This window comes from Lynx canadensis, chromosome E2 (genome assembly GCF_007474595.2).
Source record: "Lynx canadensis isolate LIC74 chromosome E2, mLynCan4.pri.v2, whole genome shotgun sequence".
NCBI classification, from domain to species: domain Eukaryota; kingdom Metazoa; phylum Chordata; class Mammalia; order Carnivora; family Felidae; genus Lynx; species Lynx canadensis.
This window is the reverse complement of record NC_044317.1, coordinates 39,641,270-39,664,611: the sequence shown is the minus strand read 5'-3', so window position 1 is coordinate 39,664,611 and position 23,342 is coordinate 39,641,270.

Below are 23,342 nucleotides of genomic sequence, written 5' to 3'. Positions count from 1 at the left end.
GCCACGCGCTACCCGCCGCGGGAAAATACCGTGTCACCAGTGACCAAAGGAAGAAGGAAATTAGCCATCCAACGGCTTTCCGCCGATTTCTGCTTCGGCCCCCAACCAAGTCTCCAGATGGGGTCACGCTTCAGACCAGCAACGCCTCTCGCAGGTTTAGCCCCTCCGGGTTCAGTTACTTGGGAGGGGACTTTAATCCAGTCATTAAAGATCACCACACACATGCCAAACACACACATTTAGTCACTGAGGAAGAGCACGATCACTGTTTCCTTGGCTGGGTGTTATGATAAGGTCTCAAAAATGGACCGCAGGAGCGGATTCTCAGAGCTAGCCTCGCCTCTCTTTCGGCGAGGGTGTTTTATCCTTTCCAAGCCGCCGGGGCGACTACCTCTTTGTCACACGTCACTTCTAAGCTGGGCTGGTGTCCCCTCGCACACCTGGCCCTCAGCCCCCTCCGGTCCTCTCCGTGGGCTGCAAAGTCCACACAGCCTCAAGTCCTATGTAATTAAATCACATCGGCCTTGGGGCGCCTGGGTGGCGCAGTCGGTTAAGTGTCCGACTTCAGCCAGGTCACGATCTCGCGGTCCGTGAGTTCGAGCCCCGCGTCAGGCTCTGGGCTGATGGCTCAGAGCCTGGAGCCTGTTTCCGATTCTGTGTTTCCCTCTCTCTCTGCCCCTCCCCCGTTCATGCTCTGTCTCTCTCTGTCCCAAAAATAAATAAAAACGTTGAAAAAAAAATTAAAAAAAAAATAAAACATGAATATTAAAAAAAAAAAAAAATCACATCGGCCTCATCCCCGTGCTTCTCCACCATGGTGTGGCACCTAATTAAGCTTCCTTGGGCAAACTTAGCTAGGAACTCAGTCTTCTCTTCAGCAGAATGGGGTCTCAGTGCTTCGCCCAGCCCCTCGTCACACGCCAGGCAGTGGGATTCGCACACAGAGAAGGTAAACAGAGAGACGGAAGAAAGGTCATCCTTAGGGCTACTGCCCCAGTCTCCCTCCTCCGGGATGAGCCTCCCTTTTCTGGAAACTTCTCTTTCCCAGGCCACCCATGGGTCTGCAATGGTAGTCAGAGGGTGCTACCTTAAGCCTAGACCGCCTCTTCTGCCTCCAGCGCCCCTTCTCACCCCACGCTTCTGAAAACTGGGGGACCCATCGAACACCCTTCCCCTCCTCAGGCGGTCAGTGAATGGCGAGCAAGGGCCCTGGGGACACCAGCCACCTCATGGCGCTCGGCTATGTCTCCAGGCCTGGGAGGGTTCGGTTTGCAATGGGGAACTGGTGGCCAGTCACCTCCCTGTCTAAACTGTTGGGCGCAGTGCTGCAGGTGCCTCTCGACAGCTTATGAGAGATGCTTCACTCCATCGTTTAATCACCAAGGATGGGCCACTGATCACTCGAAAGGTGCCAGAGTGCACAGGACAGCAAACAGATAAGACTCCTGCCCTCATGGGTCTTGAAGTTTCATGGGTGAAGAAAGACATTAATCAGATAATTACCCAGACAACTGTCATGATGACAGCTAAACATGGTGACAGAAAAACATGGGCAATTCTAGGATCATAGCACAGACGATCGATCCATTAAAAATTTGAGCCACCTGGGGCGCCTGGGTGGCTCAGTCGGTTAAACATTTGACTCTTGATTTTGGCTCAGGTCATGATCTCAGGGTTTGTGAGTTGGAACCCCGAGTTGGGCTCTGGGCTGACAGTGTGGAGCCTGCTTGAGATTCTCTCTCTCCTTCTCTCTCTGCCCCACCCCTGCCTGCATGAGTGTTCTCTCTCTCTCAAAATAAATAAATAAACTTAAAAAAAAATTAGGGCCACCTGCCTGTTTGTCTCTGTTAGTTTCACCTACTAGGTAAAAACAGTCCTACAACTTTAGCCTTAAATGATCATATTTGGTAGCGTTTCAGCGTCCTCTGACTGTTTCTCTTTGGATTATCTTCTAGTTAATCTTTTACCCTTCCCCTTGTCATCTTGTGTTTCTCTTTGTGGTACCTTTTAAATTTTTTTTTTCAACTTTTTTTATTTATTTTTGGGACAGAGAGAGACAGAGCATGAACGGGGGAGGGGCAGAGAGAGAGGGAGACACAGAAGCGGAAACAGGCTCCAGGCTCTGAGCCATCAGCACAGAGCCCGACGCGGGGCTCGAACTCAAGGACCGCGAGAACGTGACCTGGCTGAAGTCGGCCGCTTAACCGACTGCGCCACCCAGGCGCCCCTCTTTGTGGTACCTTTTAATTATGGTTTCTTAAGGTCTTTGTCACCGCTTTTCACACTTTACAACTTCATCTCGGTGAAGTTTTATCCTTTTTTCTTTTTTCATAGATTTATTTATTTGTTTTTGAGGGGTGGGGGGAGAATGAGTGAGGGAGGGGCAGAGAGACAGGGAGACAGAAAATCCCAAGCAGGCTCTGCACTGTCAGCGTGGAACTCACCAACCATGAGATCCTGACTTGAGCAGGAATCAGGAGTCAGACGCTTAACCGACTGAGCCACCCAGGCGCCCCAGGTTTTGTCTTTTTTAAAATCTCTAGCTTCTGGCCCTGTCTATTCTGGAGGTGGGCATTTCATTTTAAAAACTTGTTAATGGCGTTTCATCGTCTTACCATCTCAGGCTGGTTATTTGAAATCCTGTTATCTTTTCATCTTACCCTAGTCAGTCTGATCTTTCTCACTGTTCCCTACTTCAACTTCTAGCTTGTTCCCAATACTCTAATCTCTGACTGGTATCTGTTATTTTTCCTTTCCTTTTCCTTTACTTTTGTCATTTCATTTTGCTTTGCATTTGTATCTGGTAAGCTAGATGTCCTTGGTTCCACGAGCAGGTGAGAAGCCCTGCACAGGGGCGTCACCCTTACCTCCGGGTGACGTCCGTCTTGTGGTTGGTGCCTGTCCCTCCCACTGGCCCCGAAGCCGGCCCCTAGTCCCCCTCACATGATGCCTGTCTCCTTGGATGATGACGATCCCTGAGACACACACCTCCTGAGCAAGTAACCGGCGGAGGGCGCGGGCAACAAAACCTCGGAGCAGGGACACATAACCCTCGGCCCAGCTATCCTTCCACGCTGGTCCTCCTCGGCCCCGCGTTCATCTGAGGTTCTGCCACGAGCTCTCAGACCCCAGCTGTGCAGACACCAGCGAAGGTCCCGACTGGGGAATCACCTGCCGCGTAGGGGCGTCGGGTCTGGGGAAACAGGTGGTGCCCCAAGCCACAGGCGCCGAGGTGGTGCCCTGCCCTGTGTGGCCTGTCTGCAGAGCGAACCCGGCGCGTCCTCCAGGCCCCGCCTTGGTTTTGGTGCTGTCCCCAGCCACAGAAGTAGCTTCCTTGTTTGGGTTTGGTTTTACCTGATTATAAAACTGGTCATGTGATCATTGCAAAAGATCTACGTAAGGAAGGAAGGTATCGGCCTTAACTCTCCGACCCTGAGATAATCATTCTTAACGTTTTGCTTTATACCCTTTCAGATGTTTCTATGAAAAATTGCATATCTAAATATATTTTCATTTTTGCCAAAAAGGGGGGTCGTATTAGGCCAACGGCTTTGTAATCTGCTTTTGCCACTTCATAATACGTTGTGAATATCTTTGCGTGTCGTAAATGCAGACCGACGCTATCATTTGCAATAACTGCACAGGATTCTATAGTAAGGAAATCACAGTTTCTGTAACCAATTTCTTTTTGAAGTACATTTAAATTGATTCCAAAATTTTACTACTATAAACTGGGCTGCAATGAGTATCTTTGGTCAAACATCTTTGATTATCTGATATACATACGCATACACATATGTGAATAATTTCATAAAATAATTGCTAAGGCAATGGGTAGACATTTATTTGGGGGGCTTTGACATGTTTGCCAAAGTATTCTCCAGAAACTTTGCATAAATACAAACACCTACTGGCAGACTAAGAGAGCGTCTGATTTCTCCCAACCCTATACAGACAATACTCATTGTTATCAATCTTAAAACATCTTTGGCAGCCTGAGAAGCCAATACAGAAATAAATAAACCAAAACTATTTTTAATTGTTTTCTGAGATTGCTAATCGGGTGAAATATTTCCATATGTTTACTGACCATTTATTTTTCTTCCTCTGGGAATCACATGCTCACATTTTGAGGATCCTGTAACATGCTCATTACGAACAGGTGTACTGGTGAAAGCTTCTTCAAACCTCAGCTTCCTTAGCCACAAAATAGAGATAATAGAAATGTAAGTTTCGTGAGGGCAACAGTTGTATCTGTGGGGCCCAGAACAGGCGTGACAGAAGGCAGATATTCAGTGGATATTTGTTGGAAGGAAGGAGAGCGGGAGGGGTAGAGGAAGGGGGAGGAATAACATCTTCCTTATTAAGCTGTGGAAACGGTGGTATTTGCAGGATGTTTCATTCAATTCCTGACATACAGTAAACACTCACTAAATAAGGGCTCTTAGGTGGGCATTTTGTTCTTTCTCGGTTGGGGTATTATCTTTCTTACTGATTTGTGGGCATTTCCTCTCTATTAAGGATATTAACGCTCTACCAGTCAAACTTCCTAACTGGATTTTTTTTTCCTATTTCTGAAAATAAAATAAGAGCCTTTTTCTGAAATTTAAAAATAATATGCACTCATGGTAAAAAAAAAACAAACAAACTCCTAATAGCACAAAAACATATTTTTTTAACGACTAAAAATTATCCTCAATCCTATTGCCCAATTCGCCTGCAGAGAGAGAAAGAGGAGTCAAAAAACTAGAGAGAACAGTGGTGCAGGAACATTTTGGCCCAGGGAGCTGAGACTGGGGAAGTGGCGTCTTGCTTCCCAGGGACACTCACAGGTTCCTGACCCCGGCCATCCACAGGTGAGGCCCCCATCACTGTCCTGGCAAGTGGGGGGGGGGGATGAGGAGCTCTCGTACTCCTCAAATTCTTTTTGTTAAAGCCAACTTAGAGAACATTTCTATTGTTTCCACAAAGAATGGGGATTAAGATACTCTCCTAAATTTTCCATACATGGAATCATACTCTATCTGCTGTTTTGTAGCCCATTTTTTTCATTCAACAATATGTCACGGGCATCTTTCCAAGTCAGTAAATACAGGTCAGCCTCACGCATTTAATGGCTGCAAAGATTTCCTTTACTGTTCTTTGATTATTGACCGTTTGTATTTCTTCTTCTCCGAATTGCCTGCCCATGTCCTTTGACAATTTTTCTATTGGAGGATTTGTCTTTTTCTTATTGATTTGTGAGAGCTTTTTTCTTTGTACCAGGAATGTTAACCCATTGTCTCTCATACGCGTGGCAAATATTTTTTCCATATTGTCTTTTGCAGTTTAGGTTTGAGTCTGAAATACGTGTGTGTGTGTGTGTGTGTGTGTGTTTGCATGTGCACGCATACTGCTTAGAAGTGTTTAATTTTTATGCAGTCAAATTCATGAAAAAATACTTACTGAACATCACTATGCTAAGTGAACAAGTAGTAAAGTCTGCCAACCTTTACTCTTAGAGTTTCTGGCTCCGATGTTATGACTAGCAAAGGCTTCCCCCTACGATTATAAAAATACTTACATTTTCTTCTAGGTCTTTATGTGTTTCTGTTTGTTTGTTTCGCATTTAACTTCTTGCCACATCTGGGATTTATTTTGGCCTAAAGAATGAGTTAGAAGTCCAAAATAAAAAGAAAAGAAAGAGAGAGGAAGAAAGAAAAAGAAGAAGAAGGACAAGGCTCAGCGTTCCTAAACAAATTCATCACTCGCCTCAGGGATTTTACCCCAGCGTCTCCTACTGCTTTGCTGGGTGAGGCCCATAGAATTCAAACTCTGCTGTCCAGCCGAACCCTCTTAGTTTGCTGGATGGGCAATAAAGGCACCTCAGATCTTTTGTCCTTTTTCCTAAGAAAATAATATATGATGAGAACACCTGGGTCCCTATCGGCTAACGATGACGTGATGAAGAGTCTCTCCCATTAAATCTCCCGGCTGTTCCCCGGAGAGGATCCAGCCAAGGTGGCCCTCTCTCCCCACAGTGAACTTGGCCTGGCTGTCCAGTTTGATCTCTCTGACTAGTCACTATTTCCCATGGCGGGCATCCTGCCCCTGGTCACCTGCCACCCTGAGTGTAAGCGAATCTCCGCTCCCTGGTGCTACTCAGCCGAAGAGAACCCTTGTCACCTGCACCTCTGGCCAGCCCCGCCCTGTTCCCGAGCATACAGACTGACTACCAGAAACTGGCTCATCGTGTGCAATTTAGTTCAGAAAAGAGATCCATCAGATTCAGGACCGGCAATTCACCTTGGAGTTACATTTTCATTTAGCTTCCCACCACTCAAGGCAAGTGGCTCAATTCTCCCTGGAGTGTATATGACACCTAAGGCATTTGGCCAGGTGGGTCCTTCAGGCAAAGAGCCGGATATGTCAGCTTGGTCCCTGTCAGCTGCAAGATTTTTGTCTACATTAGTTAGCGGATTCAACTCTTTCAGACTTTGCCTCTCCCCTCCCCCCCGCTCTTCTGCCCTCTGCCAAAATCCTCTGCAGGTTCAGGTGTCGCCCCTGGACCCCATCCCTGAGATCCCAGTGTGCAGATGAGCTCCCTAAGGACCAGAAATGACTCTGCCACTGGTGTGGTCCTCAGAGGTTCTGTACAAGATACGGAATTATTACGAATCAACTTCTATTTCCTCACTTACTTACGTGAGCATCTCAGGGGTGCGTTACTCTTGGCATTGACTTGGTATTTAAGAAGCAGGAACACTGAATTGGAGTTCACTTCAGTTTCATAAAATCAGCTCCCGACTGCTCAGGTGATGGAGAAGGCAGGGTCAGGGCCAATGGGAAGGGTTCAAATAGGACAGGGGAGACCAGCATGAAAAGGTGAAATGCAGCCATTGTGCCAGCAGAGATAGGAAATAGAGTTTCTGAGGGGCAGGATGTAGAAGCAAACACTAAGAGGATCTATAAAGTGTGTGCAGTGGGTAAGCGTCTGAGCTGTGACGTCAGATAATCCTAAACTGAATCAAGTATCTGCCATTTGCAAGCAAATGACCTCAAGCTTTTCACTTCTCCAAGCCTCGGCTTTCTTCTCAATAAACTAGGAATGACCATAGTCATGCTTACCATTTAGGGACATTTTGTGGAGCACATGAGATAAAACACCCATAGGGTTTAGCACTGTATCTGGCAAGTAATAAACTCTCCGTAAATATGAGTAGTGATTGTTGTTACTGGCATTCAATTGTTAATCCCTTTAGTAAGGCAGGGGGGTAGGTGGGAACCTTTTCAAAAAGGAAATAATCCTACCTGATACCCATATTTGGGGTCTAAGGCTCTGTACTCAGGGTAAAAGGCTAAACTTCTTCTGTGTGACCAGGCCAGACCTTCAGTCACACATCCTGAATAAATCCCAAGAGGAGGGTCGATAAAAAGCGCAAAGCCGGCAAGGAGCTCAGTGAACAGCATCACACTCCCATTCCACAGATGGAAGGACTGAGGGTCTGAGAGTGAGAAAGGTCCCACAGCAAGGTGGTGGTACTGCTAGGATAAGACTCAAAGTCCTTGCCTTTGTGGCCCATCTCTCCTCATTTTACTGAGACTGTTGGACCAGGGGCAGCCATGGGTTGTCGGAGCATCACCAAGTCATCCCAAGTGGAATTTAAGCCCACCCCAAGAAACCATGTGCTCCAAGGGAAATGATTTAAAACAATCTAAGAAACACTTTAGAAAAATATTAGCTATCTTAGCTCGGGCTGCTATAACAAAATATCATAAACTGGGCGGCTTCTCAACAACAAAAATTTATTTCTGTCGTTCTACAGGCTGGAAGTCCAAGATCAGTGTGCCGACCCGATGTGGTTCTGATGAGAACATGCCTCCTGTCTTGGCGACAGTTGACTTCTCCTCATATCCTCCCATGGTGGAAAAGGAGCAAAGCAGCTCTCTGACTTCTCACAAGGGCACTAGTATCATTCAGGAGGGCACCACCCTCATGACCCAAAACCTCCCCAGAGCTCCAGCTTCAAGTTCCATCACACTAGGGATTAGATTTACAAATGAAATTGGGGGGGACCCAAACATTTACTCCTTCACATCAGCCTCATGGGTTAAAGATGGCTGGCCCTCAAAGAAGGATTTGGAAGTACTTCTGGAGAGAGTGCCACCTTGACTTTGGATTCTGAAGACTCCTGTGGGCAGGCCCGCAGGCCCTTCTGGGATCAGTCACGGGAGGGACCTTCACCACATACTCACTCACCCACCATCTTTCCCTCACCCCTGCCCATTGCAGCCCCTGAGCAATGATCTCTACCAAACCCTTGCTGGATGTGCATTATCCAAGGCCAAGAGGAATTCAGGTCTCCAAAGACCTTTTTCTTCTCAGCCTTGAGGTCAAGGGAAACTAAGAGAGCTAATGTGCCTGGAGAAGCCCAAATGTGACTGCTTTGCAAAAAAAAAATAAGACAGTTACATAAAACTTTTAAAACGTGTAAGGCACATTTTGTGTAAGTCTGATGTAAAGTCTAAGATCGGGATGTTTGGAGATGCAATATAAAGTTACGTTATTAAAATAGTATGACATTCTAACACTCCACACATATATACATACACAGAGATAAGTCTCTTTTATCTGTATAGATAGGCCCTCAAAAAGGAGCAGATACTGTATATAGAAACACGTTTTTCTATTGATTGTGATTATATTATTGGAGATGAGCTCTTCTGGAAAAAGAGGTGGTCTTTAAATATATCAAGCACCATGCAATAATGTAGCAATTTATTAAGATTACACATTTTAAGTAAAAATTAGAATTCTATTTCAATGGCATTGAGAAAAAAAGAAGAAGAAGAAAAAGAAGAACCAAATATGAGTGAAAAATAGCCAGGCTTATTTTTGTTCTTGGCACTGTAACCTACAGGCGTAAATGAAAACAGCAATGACGACTCAGCCGAACAACATGGAGTGGCTGGGAGGCACAGTGGTCCCTCGCTGCCCACACCCCACAGTGTCCCACAGGCAGTGGTGCACCTGGGTGGGGGGGGGGCACCTGTCGGACAACTGTTGGGGAGTGGATCCAATTGCCCTGAGCCTCCGCCCCCTGCTGTGAAATGGGTGCCCTGGCACCCACCTCATCCAGACAGCCAGATGAGGAAATGAACAACTGGGGGAGCCCACACCTAACTGATTGCATATGGCGGACGGGGACGTGGCTAGAAGCTCAGCGAGTGAGACTTCTGGGGTTTCCCACTCATCCTGGTCCTGCTCAGGTCTTCCGTGTTGAGTCTCTGCATGACAAGCATGGGAATGCGTGCGCGCGCACACACACACACACACACACACACTGTGTTCACACACACAAACACAACCCCACCCTTAAACACTCAAATGTGCAACACTGAAGCGGTTTCCTTTGAAAAGCACTATCTTAAAATACAACAGTCCAACATAAGGCAGAGTCCTGTGGCCTCTCCTGGAGCACCATTTGGCCTCCTAGCCCCACACGGGGCACAGGGTAGGAGGGCAGGAGCTGTGCTGAGTCTAGGGCTGCATCGTAGGGCGCTGTGAAAATGAGGGATGCAAAGTCACATTTGAGTGCCTTCACTTTGAAAAAAGGAAGAAAACGTGGGCTTGAGTCAAAAGTCTCCTTTGGTGATAAAGATTACCGTGCAACAATAGAGCGAGATGTGTCAGAGGCTGCCCCTCTCTCATCCACACGGGATGCGTCCCCCTGCATGCTGGGTTATTGTGCATAAGGAATGACCTAGCCAATGGGAAGCCTATGGGTGGCTTATGCATGTTGTGATAAAATGTAAATGCACTAGAAAGGTCACGAGCAGAGTGATCATTACCATTGTGGAACTCTGACCAATTTGCCATTCAAGAGCATCATCGATGACTCAAGCCATTCACCGTGCCTCTTAAATACACACACCCGGGGGCACACCCACAACGGATGGTCATTGTGGCTGCCAGTGTCTCTCCATGTGTGTGACAGCACCTGCAGATGCTGCGTCTCTGGCATTTAAGGAGAGGAAGGGGGAGGGGGAGGATTACCACAATGTCTACCGATTTGACCACTAATCCTCTACCTTGGAAAGGACGTTCAAGCCTCTGAGCCAAGCTCCCCCAGAGGGCATGCACTTTGGGGTAGAACCCACTCACTCTCACCCCTACACAGAAGGAGGCTACACCAGCATCACAGAACACAAGACTGCCCCTGCCCCCATGGAGACCCAGCTCACCACAAGGAAAGCCCCTGATCTGGGCCAGCCTCAAACAGTCACTGTCACATGTATCCACAGTGACCTTGAGCATCAAGGGCATTCAAAAGGCCCAGAACTGTGCCCTCTGAGCCCCCCATCTTTACATTTGGCCTCCCAAATGTCACTTCCTACCCACTAACTGCCTCTGCTGCCTTCCCCCATCTGCAGTTCCATGAGCAATGAAATGAGGGATTTGTTCATTCAAACAACAAATTTTCACTCACACCCATTCTATGCAGCTCCCCATGCTGGTGTTAATCAACCCACAGCTCACTGCCCAGACCACTGCTGTGGAATAGGACGAGTATATGGATCATTAGCTGCCTCCTCTCTCCTCCTCATGGAGGAAACACTAAGAGCCTTAAAAAGATGTTTGTGAAGGCCCATGGCATTCCCAGGAGTGATCATGTAGGCTGGTGCAGGATAGGGCAATGCAGGAGAGCTTCCTGGAAGAGGTGGCCATCCGGCTGAGCCTTCAAAGATAAGTAGAAGTTTGACAAGTTAAGAGGGCAGAAGACATTCCACAGAAAGGAAATGGAGGGTATAAATGGACTAAAGTGTTTCCAAAATAAGCCAGTCCCCTTTGCATGAGTTCAGGGCATGGGGAAAGGGCCAAGGCCAAGAGCAGGAAGAGCAACCCAAGGTTCAGGTTCCCCTTACACCTGGACACCAGGTCCTCCAGAAGCCTCGTGAGAGTGCACATTCCTTCCTTCAGTAAGTTCATCCAACAAATATTTGTTGGATCCCAACTATGTGCCAGTCCCTGCATCGTGCATCTTTATGCAAAGTGTTGTCAGTACAGTCAGGGGACTGAAAATTATTTCTGCAACTGTATATCTTGATTCTCTCGACTGTTCTGACAAAGGCAAAGCACGCTACCCACTGCTGAAACCATCATCTCAACAGGCTGGCCTCTCTGCACTACCTCGACTGCAGTCTCTTGCTGTAACTTCTTTGGCTTCACATCTTGCTTCCGTGAGCACATATCCTTCCTGCCGCTCCGTGACACAGCACACTGGGTCACTCCATGACCCGTTCACACTGTGAATCCCAGCCTGATGAGCCTTTGGAGCCCGGAGGATTTTCTTCAATCAGAAATACCTATGAAGAGCCCCCTAGGCTGAGACTGAGTCAGGAAACCAGTCCCAAGTTCCACTGTGAATGTGCAACCTTGGGCAGGTCCTTTCTGTCCTGCCAGTGAAATAATACATTTACATATTATATCTCCCCACCCAATATTCTATAATTCTATAGACAGCTGCCTTTCTCTCCACTGGATACACCAGTGTGCCTACTTGCTTGTTCAGAGATGAGCTCAGTTTCCTTCCAGAACCCTCCTTGCACTCTCTTTGTCTCGTGCAGCACAGGATCTGTTTATTCATTTGCCCAACAAATGTTTATTGAATGCTAAGTAGCAGATACCACTGCCGGCATGGGGGGCAGAGCAAGCAGACAGAACTTCCTCCCCACCCCCACCCCCGCCAACCCCCGGAGCCTATCACCTTCTCTGAACTGCCAGGATGTCTTCACTTGGCATCTCGCGCAGCATTACCTACATTTCATAGCCAAGGTCTTATTTTCTCGTGTCTTTCCATGAAGAAACATGCACATAGTGAGCTCAATTAAGTAATATAATACAGGAAGTACAAAGAGTTTACAAGACTTACTCAGTGCCTCAATGCTACAAAACATAGCTGGGCAAGGACCAAAGTCTTCTGGCTCTTGGCCTAGCTCACAGTCACCTGCTGAACAGTTTTTGGCCACGATGTGTAATCACAGGAAACATCCGCTAAATCCATGCCCGTGTGGTTAGTGGTACATAGAGGCATCTTTGAGCCCTTAAAGAAGACTCTCAAAAGGGCCTGTAGAGCCCAGAAATAAAGCCAAGCATATATAGTCAACTAATATCTGACGAGGGAGCCAAGAATACTCAATGGACAAAAGACAGCCTGTTCAATAAATGGGGCTGGGATAACTGGATAATCATATGTAAAAGAATGAAACTGGACCCCTATCTTATGCCACGCACAAAAATTAACTCAAAATGGATTAAAGACTTAAATGTGAGACCTGAAACCAGGAAAGTCCTGGAAGAAAACACAGCAATAAAACTGCTTGCCAATGGTCTTGGTGATGATTTTCTGTAGAGGACACCTAAAGCATAAACAACAAAATCACAAATAAACCAGTGGGGCTATGTAAACTATAAAGCTTCTGCACAGCACAAGAAGCCATCAACAAAGTAAAAGGACAACCTACTTCCTATTTATGGGAAAAAATATTTACAAACCTATATATCTGATAAGGGGTTAGTATCTAAAATATATAAAGAACTCCTACAATCCAATAGCAAAACACCAAATCACCTAATTTAAAAGTGAGCAAAAAACCTGAATACACATTTTTCCAAAGAAGACATACAAAAGGCCTATAGGTACATGAAAAGGTGCTCAAATCCCTAATCATCAGGGAAATGCCAAAAATCCTGATGTCACCACACACCTGTGAGGATGGCCATTATCATGAAGACAAGAGATAACAAACACTGGCAAAGATGTGGAGAAAAGGGACCCTGTGCACTGTTGAGAATGGACACTGTCACAGTCACTGGGGAAAACAGTATGGAGGATCCTCAAAGAATAAAAATAAAACTATCATATTATCCAGCAATCCCACTTCTGGGAATATATCCAAATGAAATGAAAATACTGACTCAAAAAGATATCTGTATCCCCCACGTGCATAGCAGCACTATTTACAAACAGCTAATACATGGAAACAACCTAACTTGTCCATCAGTGGATGGATAAAGGATGGATAAAAAAGATACAATATACATACATAATGGAATATTATTCCGTCATAAAAAAGAGGAAGCCCTGCCATCTGTGAAAACATGGATAGACCTTGAGGGCATTATATAGGCTAAGTGAGATAAGTCAGACAGAGAAAGGCAAACACTATACGATCTCACTTACATGTGGAATCTAAAACAAAAACAAAAAGAGACTCCCAGAAAAGGAGATTAGACTTGTAGTTACCAGAGGTGAAGGGTGGCGGAAGGGGGGAATTGAAGGAAAGTGGTCAAAAGGTACAAGCTTCCAGTTAGGAGACAGGTGAGTACTTGGGATGCATGACCACAGTTAGCACTGCCGTGTGATGTAAAGGAAGGTTAGTAAGCGAGTACATCCTAAGAGTGCCCCTCACCAGGTGAATTTATTTTTCCTTTTTTCTTTCTTTTCTTTTTATTGCCTCTACATGAGAAGATGGACGTTAGCTGAGCCTATCGTGATCACTCCACAATATGTGTAAATGCTGTACATCTTCAACTTATGGTGATGTATGTCGACTATTTTTCAATAAAACTAGAAAAAAACTGAGGGGTACCTGGTGGCTTAGCTGGTTAAGTGTCCGACTCTTAATTTTGCCTCGGGTCAAGATGTGACAGTTTGTGAGATCAAGCCCCGCGTTGGGCTCTGCGCTGACAGCCTGAAGCCTGCTTGGGACTGTCTCACTCCCTCTCTCTCTGCCCCTTCCCCACTTGTGTTCTCTCTCTCTCAAAAACAAATAAACATTTTAAAAAACTAGAAAAAATGAAAAATAAAGGTGAGAAAGAGAGGCTCTGGAAGTTACTTTGGGCTGTGCCACGTATCCCACTTTTATGCCATGCGTTAGACCTAGAGACAGATGGAGCCTCTGCGCTCCTGGACGCTGAGCTCCAAGGGTACGTGGGACTGGTCAGAAGCATCATCACTACTTGTACCTTAAAGTCACAAGGTCAACTGTCACACTCCCCAGACAGCAGATTCACCTCCGCCTTACCCGAGAGGCTTCGAAATCCAAGCAGAAAGAGAGAAAGGGCTACGTGAATTTCCAAAGCTGAGAAAGACGACTGTGACTCTGCAAGGTGTCCAGTGCTCCTGGGGACGACAGCTGTCCCCGGCGCAGACTGTGCATGTGCTGGAACCCCAGCCTTTAGCTTGAGTGGTCCAGTCGTAACCGCTCCTCCCAGGGGTCTACCAGTCACCCCTGCGTCCCTGTCGGCCCTCTGTGCGGATTCCCAGGCCAATTCTGTTCTCAATTCAGAATCAAACATCCCAATTTTTCTAAATAATGTTTCTAGGTACAACTAACTATTCACATGTTCTGGACCTTTGTTGAAGAAGAGTTTTTGATTTTAGGGGGGAAAAAAGGCTAAGTAGAGGAAAGAATAATGAGGAGAAAGGCAGAGCAGCTCAGATGCCTGATCCTCCTGTGCGGTGACCATTCCCTCCAAGGCTCTGGGAAGAGTTGCAAGCTCCCCAGGTATGAGGAGAATCACAGAAAACCTGAGCCCCTCCTAAACTTGAGATGCTTAACACATCATTTCTGCCTGATGCGCGGCATTCAGAATTTCATGGAGCCTAGAGGGACGTCTGAGCCAGGACCTGGTGCGGGGGAACATCCACAGCGCAGAATTTAAGAGACCTCAGCATGATCACATGTCGCCTTCTCGAGACTTCCAAACACGGCCAACCTCTGGTGTGTCTCTGAAGGACGGGGATGGCTTCAAAGAACTCTCAGTCCTACCACAAACACAGTGAGTGATGCGAGAGTTTGAATTTCTACCACCTGGATGCTCTAAAAGGTTCCAAATTATGGATTTGTTTTTCTTCTTTCTCTTGGTCTATGTGTCTATAAAATGAGCCTTTTAATCCAGCAAAGCTTGTCACATTTTCAATTTCTGTGCTAAGTAAAACAACAAAAAGTAAATTAGTGTTGCATATGTAATGGACATTAGAAAAAAAAGTCTGAAGGAAATTCTATTAAGCCCACTGCCTGGTTACCTCGTTCTTAACATGGCTATGCCTGTTTCTAAAGCAAAGCCTTACATTTTCTCTAACAAAGGTTTGACGTTCACTAAAATGTCAGCTAAAGTTGCCAATAAATACTCACGGCTGGTGACTGGGCAGGGAGGGAAGGTTTAGTTACCCACGTTTTCATTAGTACACATGCTGACGAAAAAAAAATCTTTTAGTACTTAAAAACCAAAGTCATGACAGCTGCCCAGAACTATTTGTGCTGAGGGATGGGCAAACAGAAAGAAAGAAAGAAAGAAAGAAAGAAAGAAAGAAAGAAAGAAAGAAAGAAAAGGAAAAAAAGTGAGTAATAGCAAGGAAGATATTTAAGGAAAGCAATGATTGAACTTTAAAAAAATACTGCAGACTCAAAATGCTGGCGGCAGGCTGACTGCTATTTTAACCAAAGCCGCTGATTTCTGAGAGGTCTTCTGCTTTTACATATTTACGTCTTGCAAATGTTGGGCGTTATGGCGCTGAAATAGGTGTGGCTGACTTTGAAATTCAAGCTCATGGCGTCTGTGGTCCATGAACCCATCCCGATAGGGCTGGCTAGTCAGAAGCAAAACTGGCTAGTTATGAAACTACCATAGTATATGCTTTATCTGCACCGCATTTAAAGGATTTACCTATCTATCCCGCTGCAGACCCACTCATTGAGTAAGAGCCAACAGCATATGATTGTGTTAATTAATCTGCTATTGTGAGTAAAGGAACAGCTGCAGTGGTCTCGTGGATACGTTGTCAAAAGAAAACAATGTAATGTTAAGCCTCTGACTGCATATTCTGTTACAAAGAAGGTTTACGAGAAGTTAAATTCATAAATCACAGATCATTTTTATAATAATAATAAATAATATCTGACCTTTAAAAGGAAGGTTTGAGTGTTCTTAATTTCGGCTTGAAATATGTTCTGATATATGATACCTAAGCTTTAACCCAATTCTTTGTTTTGAAAACAAACATTCCCCAGAAATGATGGGAAGGGGAAGGAGCTATAGAAATGACCTCTGACTGTACGAGATACATGCCATTGTAGTTCTAACAAAGATCAGAGCCCAAAATATCAAGTTAAAAGAAAAACTTGTTGGCATGCGTCCAATGTCTCATATAATAAAAACGCAATTTCTAATACTATGCAGAAATGGAGAGAAAGGGGACATTCATTATGGGGAACACACATATTATTTACATGGGCTTTATCTTTCTTTATGCAGATAAGGCACAGAGAGCACTTTCTGTCTAATTAATATTCTGTGCCCCTCCATGATCCAACCTTCCCACCCCCATCCTCGCCCAAAACACAACCAAGACTCTGTGCCCACCCCCTGTGTACATATAGCCAGTTAGCAAGAAGGCAAGGGAAGGTACCCTTAGACAAAGGGAAATAAAATCTCGTGTTCTGGTGCTTAATCCAGGGCAATAAACTGTAGCAAAAGTCAGAAGGAAAACACAAGACTGATCAAGGAATATAAAGTTGAGCTATGGCTAATGGGATTTGGTAAAGAATAACGTCTTGTATATCTTTGAAGAGCACTCATTTGGAAAAAAAAAAAAAAAATGCTGGGCTCCCCCAACAGACCCCGGGAGAGGAGTCCACGCCCTTTGACCTAAGTCGTGCATGCCTATTCCGGGCGATCTGGGGGTGACCTTGTGCTTTCTAGCACCTCTTATTTCCAAAGAATTTTTCTTAGTGCATGGGCCTCAACATTACTCTCTTTCAGTCCCCCCCCCTTCCCAGCCCCCTTTTTAGATGAAAAAGCCATTTGAGAGGGAAACCATAGGGTTTGATCGGGGAAGCACAGGGCAGAAGACAGGATGAAGTGGGTTTGATCTGTGCGTCCCTTCCCTTTGTTTGGGGAGCTCACAACAAAAGGCAGCTATTTTTAGCTATGGATTGGCATTGTATTACCAGGTATGTGTATCGACCTGATAAAGAGAGGGACTCTGGAGCCCCCGCCCCCAACAAACACTGTGGTGTCATTTGCAGCAAAGCTCACAGGCCCCAGGAAGGCAAACCTGGAAGAACAATCTTAACCCGGAAAAATTCCCTAACCAGGAGATGGAAAGTCTCCGGCTTCTTTTGCTTACCTGGTTACAACTGAAGGAACAATACCCCCAGAGTGCTGTTCTTTCGGAATGGTGCTTCTCTTGGATGCCATTTTAAAGGGGTTTATGGGGAGGAAAATTATCATGGAGTGGTAATTATACAAAACACCCTGCCCCTTGAGTCAGGACACAACTGACCATTTATTCTCAAGAAGGCAGGCATCATGGCCGTCCCCCACATCAACTGAGGCTCTCTGGAACGCCCTGGTAGACGCTTAAATAGCTCAGTGCTCTTCTGACTGGACTTTCCATATTTACCCTGCCCCCCCCCACCCCAGCCTCCCACCCAGACCCCCGTGTCTCCAGTGCCCCCTCACTCCTGCTCCCTGCTGACACCCCCAGCCAGGGCTCTGCCCGATAAGCAGCTGGCCTATTAGTCACCACGCCGGGGCGCCTAGCAAACAAAGTCTTCATTATTACCAACTTCTACATTTTTTTCTTCCAAATCCAAATTTTTCACTTTAAAATTTAAAATCTTTATTTTTTTTTTTTTCTTATACCAAAATAAAAAACTCTTCAGTGGGCAATCTGGGATACTTGACATTTCCCGGTACTGTACCCCAGCAAAAGACACCATCAACCTGGGGAGCCTAAGGACATACTTAGGAGAAAGTGGCCTTTGGATAACAATGGTGCCTTATTTTTGCTTCCAGGAAGAGTACGTGGGAGAAGGGAGAAAACGCCCGTCACTGGCCAGTGCAGAAGTTTCTTTAAGTGAGTAACGTTATCTACACGGAAAGGGGAAACCCATGGTGACCCCATAAAGAGCCCACGGAAGAGCAATTTTGAAACCAGAAGTCGGGTTTCTGTTTCTGCCATGACCAACAAAAGGATGTGACCACCATTTTCTCATCTGTAAAATGGAGATCTAAACATGATACATGGAGAACTCCCTCCCAGAGGGGGAAAGGGTCTACAAATAGTAAAATGCTAATTTTGAATACTTAACGAGTCTTTCGCCCCAATTGGATTGTCTCCCTAGTCACAGGAGTGGTCCCCACATTCTAAAGCTTCTCAAAAACGGATGGGAAGGAAGATTGTGTTTACTCAGCAGCAAAACTATGTGCTAGTCTAAGGAGTGGTCAACTTGGTTTAAAAAAAAGGAAAAAGTCAGCAATGGCTTTTATCCTCCAAAACCCAGCATTGTCCTTGCTGGTTCCCACACACTAGAGCCAATGGAGAGCCTTGTAAACCTTCAAACTCACTTCAAATACACGTGAGGTGCATAAGAAGCTCTCGGTATAGGCGGCTGGTTTTCAACACCTGTTGGCTTTGTCGCAAAGCCTGCAGAACAGGAGGCAGCAAATATATGTCATCAAGTGCCCTCGGGCCATTTGGATTTTACTTCTCCTTCTTTAGCCTCTTGAATAACCTTCCACGTTTTATTTATAAAAATGTTCCATACTTGTAGGAGATTTGGAAAATGGAGAAAGGTATAAACAAAAGAAACTGAAAACCATTTTTAATTCTACCCCCTCACTATGACTCTTCAAGTCAGGCGTATGCACTTAACTGTGATTAACACGTCCGTATTCAAGCAGAAACAGAATGGTGATTGTGTTTAGTTTCTCATCCCATTCTGTCACTTAAAAATAATATTCTGAGGGGCGCCTGGGTGGCTCAGTCAGTTAGGCGTCCGAGTCTTGGTTTGGGCTCAGGTTACGATCTCAGGGTTCATGAGTTTGAGCCCCGCATCGGGATAGGCGCTGACAGCACAGAGCCTGCTTGGGATTCTGTGTGTGTGTCTCTCTCTGCCCCTTCCCTGCCCATGTTTGCTCGCTCGCTCTCTCTCTTTCTCTCTCCTTCTCAAAAATAAATAAATAAACATTAAAAAATAATAATATTCCAAGTATGGTTTGAAGTTATTGTTCTTGAGCATCATATTCCATGACTTCATTCCATCATGTTTCTGTGTTTTGCTTCAACATCCCTGTCTAACTGAGCATTATTCCAAGAGACGAGGGCCTCGTCTTCTTTAAGGTTTGGAAGACGGTCTTGCTGCCCCAGCTCTCAAGAGCCCGAGGTCCCGAACAAGAACTTGAAGTGTGGGTTTGAGGTTCTCTGCACTAGCATTCTGAGATGGCCGCTGTGGCCCCTGGGCCACGTCCTGATTTTCCCTGATCTATCTGTCAAGAAACCTCAGTTAGCAGCCCCAGCACTTAATGAGGCTCTAATGCTGTGGGAACTGGAAGTAATGTATAAAACGAAGAACAACAATAATTCAACATAAGCTGAATTTAAGAGTACTATAAAAGCATAAGCCAATCTCCGACAAAAAGGAGACATCTTGCTAAAAACCGCATTAGCAGCCAACACCAGCCCTGGCCACTTATCTCCTCCAAGGGGAGCAGCGAGTGGGGGCGGCTGTCCGTCTATGTGCAGCCCAGAGTGGCCCTCAGCTCTGGTTCCAGCATCACACCCCTCGAGCTGCCCTCTACCCCACCCTGCCTTCTTGCTTTCAGAGAGGGGGGCAGAGTGAATGCCACAGGAACGTGTCTGTGTGATTCAACCCTGGGAAGAGTCTGTCGAGACACTCAGATTTTTAAAAAGTAGCTAACAGTTTTTCCTTTTGAAAATTTTTAAAGTGAATACGAAGACCTGCTCCTGGTGGAATGAAAGAGATCACATCTCATCAGTAATGGACGCAGGGAGAAGAAGAAAACACATCTCCAAATGCCAGTGACAACATCAGGAATTAATTCAGGAAGAGCCCTACAGAAACAGCTGGATATATTGAGCACTTCTCGAAGCCAGGCTTAGGGGAGTCCCGCCGCCCCTCCAATACACGCCGGGATAGCGGGCCACCTTCACAGGCCACTAAGGTTGTCGAGTGCAGGATTAAAGGACAAAGGAGACACGCTGACTAGCATTACATAGATAGATCCATCTGGGTCCAAGCCGGGCCTGTGTGTTAGAAGACCAGGCAGGTACTCTGACAGTCACCCAGGCTGGGAAGGAATCTATAAGCAGATGTCAGTCTCGGATCAGATTCAGTGGCAGATCGAGAAGCGAAGCCACGAGAAACGGCTACCTGTGAGACACCCTGGCTCCCGGCAGAAGCCCTAACTGCTCTGGGTAATATTTCTGGAGCAAGTTGCATCCTGATATTTTAAGCTGAGAGTTTTATTGCTGCTGAAACCATACAGTTGAAAAGGAAATTGAACAGCCTTCTCTCTAAATCATCTGATTTATAGAAATTGAAATTGATTCATATAATTGGAGACCACTAATTATAGGAGTTGAAGAAGAAAGATTGTATGCCAAAGTTCTAATTGCTCAACTATCGGAGTTAGTCAAGATTTGTTTCAGGGAATGGGGAAAATTGTCATTTTCTCTGGAAATCCAGGGAATATGATCAGTAGGCTGGTTTACTACTACTGTGCCCTTGCTTCTTACTCCAGGTTTCGTAAGAACAAAACAGTTAAGTTTGACCTTCCTAAGATGCGCCAGGGGGTTGATTTTTCTAATTCATTTTTTTATCATTATGGAAGCAATGCTACACGATAGAAAATACAGGAGAGACAAAGCAAGAATGCCCCAGAACGTCACGCGTGCCATAATTATTTTAGCGTGCCTGCTTCCCTGCTCTTCTGTGCCCGTCTTCTCCCGTGGCCGTGCTCACAGTCCACTTTCGGTTGTGCTTCTTTCTTTTGTTCTTGTGCACAGTCCTGAAAAACCATCATTTTAATTGACTGCACAACTGTCCATCAAGGAGACCTGGTTCCATGGAAAACCCAATGCCATACATTTAGCTCAATTCCCGTCTTAATTTTTGACATCTTAAATGATGCTATAATGAACATTGTGCGCATATAGCTTTTTTCACACTTTGGATAAATTCCTTAAAATAGATCCTCAGAAGTAGAATTACTGGGTCAACGAGTCTAACGTGTTATTACTCTTGATAGGTATTGACGAATTGTCTTCTGTGGGGACGTCAGCCATTTAGAATGCCACCAGCATTATTGCGAGTCCTGGTTCTCTGTCTCCTCGGCAGTCGGCAGATTTAGTTTTTAATATTTGTGAAAATTCAAGAGACCAGAAATGGTCACTGGATTCTTGATTCAAGGTTGCAATTTTTTAATACTAGAGCGGCTCATCTGTGTTCCTTGTATTTAGCAGTTTCAGTGCCTCTGAGGCGAATTATTGGCACTTGCCCTTTAGCTGAGCCAAGGAAATATTTGTGGAGCAACAGGACCAAGTAGACCAAAACCAGATAAGTGATTACAGAAAACACATATGCCACACGTAGACTGAGGGCCCCTCTCCCCTTCCCGGTGAGTAAGCGTGATGCAAGCCACTACAAAACGAGAGCACTCCTTTACTGGGCCCTGGGCTCGGGCTGCATCCTCTCCAGTCTCTGCCTCTGAGCCCATCTTCTCTCCTGCTATGGGTTCTCCAGGCTGGCAGTATGATAAAAGCAGACTTGTAACATCTTCCTCTGAAATTTGATTTTGCTAATGAGGTAGACCAAATTAAGAAAAAAACCTGAGAAAGTGACATTAATTTGGAACAACCAAACAAAAACCAACAATAGTTTGATTTTCCACTCTACAAACCTTATAGCACTTTACAAACAAAGTAATTAATCCTTATAACAAAGAAGAGATATGCCCCCCCTTTCCTGAGTCCCAGAAAAATTAAGAGCCATTACACTGAGTTTGAGTCTTTGTTAAAGGGATCAAGAGAAGACAGGTGGAAGGAAGGAAGGAAGGAAAGAAGGAAGGAAGGAAGGAAGGAAGGAAGGAAGGAGAAGGAAAGGAGGGGGGAGGGAGAGAGGGAAGGAAGGAATGAGGGAGGGAGGGAGAGAGGGAAGGAAGGAAGGAAGGAGGGAGGGAGCGAGGAAGGAAGGAAGGAAGGAAAGAAGGAAGGAAGGAAGGGAAGGAAGGAAGGAAGGGGAAATAAAAGTCCACTATTAGCTCAAGAGAACCAAGCAAGGAGTGCATGTGTCCTGCACAGAGGTGAGCTTTTAGAAGGCTAGAGGACATCCGGAATAGACAAATCTATAGGGACAGAAAAGAGATTAGTGGTTTCCTAGGGCTGGGAGTGACCAGGGGATTTGAGCTAATCGTGAAAGGGTATAGGGCTTCTTTCTGAGGCGATGAAAATGTTCTAAAATTGATTGTGGGGAGGGTTCACAATTCTGTGAACATAATGAAAATCACTGACTTACACACTTTGCATGGGTGAATTGTATGGTTTGTGAGTTATATCTCAATAAAGCTGCTACAAAAAAAGAAAATAGCTAGAAGCTTGCAGGAATCCATGTAATGAGAGAGAAGTGAAGGAGCAAATCACTGTTATCCCAGGGAAAGAAAAAGAACAAGGAAAAACAGTTACTAGATATATTAAAGAAGTGAAAAGAGAACTATACGGCCGGATTTGGATTTCTGGAACATTCATTCATTCAGCAGAATGAGAGTATGGAGTGTATGGAGTGTTTCCTGGGGGTGATAGGAGGTTGGGGGGAGTGAAAAACAACTGTGATCTGGCCTCTACACTGGTGGATGGACAGGCTGGGCACCACAGAGAGTGCCCCGGGCATCCCCCCTGACCCCCAGTGATGGCGGCTTCCTGAGGAGTCTTCAAAGGGAGGCAGGGTTAGCCAGGCAGACACAGGGCAATCAGATTCCAAGTAGAGGGAGTGGAACATGCCAAGACCCCGAGGCATGAATGAATACGGTGCTGGGAGATGGCAGAAGTCAGCGCCATCGTAACCCCAAGTGTGGGGACAAAGGGAAGCAGTGGTAGAGACAGACAAGTACGGGATCCCAAAGGGGTCTAGTCAGACTGTGGTCTTTTTTGTGGAGGGCCATGGGAAACCACTGGCTGGAAAGTGGCATGCTCAGATTTCTGGGGGTTTGCAGAACGCTGGTTTGAATAAGAGGAGGCTCCAGGGACGCAGGCTGTGTTTAAGAGGGAGTCCTACGGGACTGTGACATAGGCGCTTGCTGTGGGGACCATGGGATTCGTCCAAGAGTTCATTAAGAGGCAGAAAGAAAGGTCCCCATGGGAGTTTGGGAGGGAGCCACGGGCTGCCTCCTGGGCTTCTGGTCAGCTATAAGGTGGTGTGGTGATCTGTTCTTGGGCATAGCCAGGGAACACGGGAGGAGGGACCCATCTACGGGTCAGGGGGTTGGGACCCACTGA